Here is a 3158-nt window from a genome sequence, read left to right as displayed (position 1 = left end):
ATGGGGATGGGATAGGGAATGGGGATGGGACGGGGTGGGGTGGGGGTGGGGATAGAGATGGGGATGGGATAGGGAATGGGGATGGGGATGGGACGGGGGTGGGGTGGGGATGGGGATAGAGATGGGGATGGGATAGGGGTTCAGGCTTTTAAACCCAGCACTCCAGTTCCTGGCAGTCGGTTGCTGTTGGGTTGGAAGATGACGACACTGGATTGCCAGAGAGAATGGGAGGAGTCAGGCTGGTGGGAGGGGCCCAGAGTAGTCCAGGACTATCTATGTGGTTCTAGTTGTTTGGCGCAGGGACCCTGCTCAGCACGTACAGTGTGCCAGGCTGCGCTTCAGATTTACACAATCTCTTCCCGGAGCCTCTCACATCTGGAGTCCAGGCACGTGTTATCCAGTGTCTCCTGGGCAGTCTGGGGAGCAACTGACTCTGCTTTCTTTATAAATGAGGTGTTTGAGGTAGAAAGCTAAAGAAAAAAAAAATTCTTGCCTGTTTGCCGGGCATGGTGTTGAACTCTTGTAATCTCAGGCTTGAGATACGACAGGAGGATTGAGAGTTTGTGGCCAGCCTGGTCTACATAGCAAGTTCCATGCCAGCCAGGGCCATGCATCTGAGAAACAGAAGAGGGAGGTATGTGCCTAGGAACTTTTCCCACCCAGGTTATCCATTCCCAACGATCACCCTTTGATTCCCTATAATTCTATCCCCTCTTTAGGAGTTGGGGTGCACTGTGTACCCAGACACCATCTGGTACTCATTGCATATCCTCTGAAACAAATTCCCTATCCCTGGGTGAAAACTGGGGGCTAGTTGTAGGATTCAGGGAACTGAGCGGTGAGTCCACCCACTATTAGGTGGCCTTGTTGGAGTGGGTGTGGCCTATTGGAAGAAGCTTGTGGGCTTTGAGACCCTGGCTGGTAGACAGTAGTCTTCTCCTGACTGGCTTTGGATCAAGATGCAGAACTCTCAGCTCCTTCTCCAGCACCATGTCTGCCTGCACACTGCCATGCCTTTCTGCCATGATGATAATGGGCTGAACCTCTGAACCTGTAAGCCAGCCCCAATTAAATGTCCTTTATAAGAGTCACGGTGTCTCTTCACAGCAACGAAACCTCAACCAAGACAGCCTACTAACACTTGTGTCTGTAGCAGGTCTGGTGATCATTATAGTCTAGCAGAAAGGAGACAGGAAGAAGCCAGAAGGCCTGGTGCAGATGTTGGTTCCTTCAGGGTTTGGGGTGGTCCACAGGAAGGGTAAGGGTGACTGGATATTCTTAAGAGTCTGTCTGAGCCCCCAAGTCACAGGCCTAGACAGACACTTCCAGTTAGAAACCCGGGGTGCTCGACTATCAGCGAAAGCACTACATTTGAGTCACAACATGCCTCCAAGAAGGACAGGATCTCTGTGAGGCCAAACACTTCAGTTGCCAGCCATGTTGCCTGAGAAGATACCTGGAAGGAAGCCCCTGCCCCAACTCATGACCATGGTCCTTTGAAAGCAGGAAGGACAGACAAGCTCCTAGGGAGGGGCAAGGCTTCTAGAAAGATTAGTAGAACAAGTAGCCCAGGCAACAGATGAGGCCGCCACCGGCCACTGCCTGTCATTACATCTCCCAGGCTGGCACAGAGCCTTCAGCCAAGTGTGCCACCCCAGCGGGCTTCACAACGGGATGATATGTGCCACTGGGTCAGGTCACAGACTCCAGGCTCAGTCTCCTCATTGGAAAAAATAGCCTTAGTTGGTTTTGGATTGTTTCTATGGCAGGGTCTTGTATAGATTAAGTTGCCTTGAACTCTCTGTGTAGTGCAGATGACTTTGATCTTAGACCTTTGTGCTTCCAACTCCTCAGGCATCCATGAGGGTCAGCAGAGAGCACCAGATGCATTGGAACCGGAGTGATGGACACTTAACATGCGGTTGCTAGGAATCAAACTTGGGTCCTCTGGAAGAGCAGCCAGTACTGGTTTTTTTTTTTTAAGATTTATTTATTATATATGAGTGCACTGTTGCTGTCTTGAGACACACAAGAAGAGGACATCAGGGGGCCTAGCAAACACAGAAGTGGATGCTCACAGTCAGCTATTGGATGGAGCACAGGGCTCCCAATGGAGGAGCTAGAGAAAGTACCCAAGGAGCTAAAGGAATCTGCAGGTGGAACAACATTATGAACTAACCAGTACCCCAGAGCTCTTGTCTCTAGCTGCATATGTATCAAAAGATGGCCTAGTCGGCCATCACTGGAAAGAGAGGCCCATTGGGCTTGCAAACTTTATATGCCCCAGTACAGCGGAATGCCAGGGCCAAAGAGTGGGAGTGGGTGGGCAGGGGAGTGGGGGGGAGTGTATTGGGGACTTTTTGGATAGCATTGGAAATGTAAATGAGGAAAATACCTAATAAAAAATATTAAAAAAAAAAAAAGAAGAGGACATCAGATCTCTTTACAGATGGTTCTGAGCCACCATGTGGTTGCTGGGAATTGAACTCAGGACCTCTGGAAGAGCCGTCAGTGCTCTTAACTGCTGAGCCATCTCTCCAGCCCGCAGCCAGTATTCTTAACCTCTGAGCTGTCTCATATTCTGTTTTAATCTTTACAAGGGCCAGAGAACTAGGTGCAGTTTCAGATTTGAAAAGTGTAGAGGGAGGCTTAACACACAGTTAATTCGAATCCACACAGTGAGTAGCTGAGATGGGAAAATGCAAGTCTCTCCCAAGAATGCAACAGAAAGGCTGTCACAGGTCACATCTCTCAAAGCAGGCAGGCGTGGGAAATGTGTGCCCATGCAGCCTCACAACAGGCTCTGGCGTGCAGCAAGTACTTCACAGATTCAGGGTGAAGGCCTGGAGAGATGGCCCAGCAGTTGAACACTTGCTGTTTTTTCCAGAGCACCCAGACTCAATTCCCAGAACCATCTGAGGACCATGGGGTTCATAAGCCCACCTAGTGGCCAGGTCCCACCCCCTTGGGGCTAGAATGGCTGGTCCCAGCTCCCCAACCCCACCCCTGCTGCTCTAAAGGGCCATAATGGCCATTTCTAGCCCCTCAAGATGCAGGCAGCCAAGCTTCACCCTACAGAGATAAATAGATAAATAAATAAATAAATTAGGTCACAGAATCCCACCAATCCCGGGCCACCCTGGAACACCCCCCCCCCC

The sequence above is a fragment of the Mus caroli genome, chromosome 4 (assembly GCF_900094665.2).
Source record: "Mus caroli chromosome 4, CAROLI_EIJ_v1.1, whole genome shotgun sequence".
Lineage (NCBI taxonomy): Eukaryota > Metazoa > Chordata > Mammalia > Rodentia > Muridae > Mus > Mus caroli.
The sequence above is the reverse complement of the archived record's forward strand: the minus strand, read 5'-3'. Positions refer to the sequence as shown.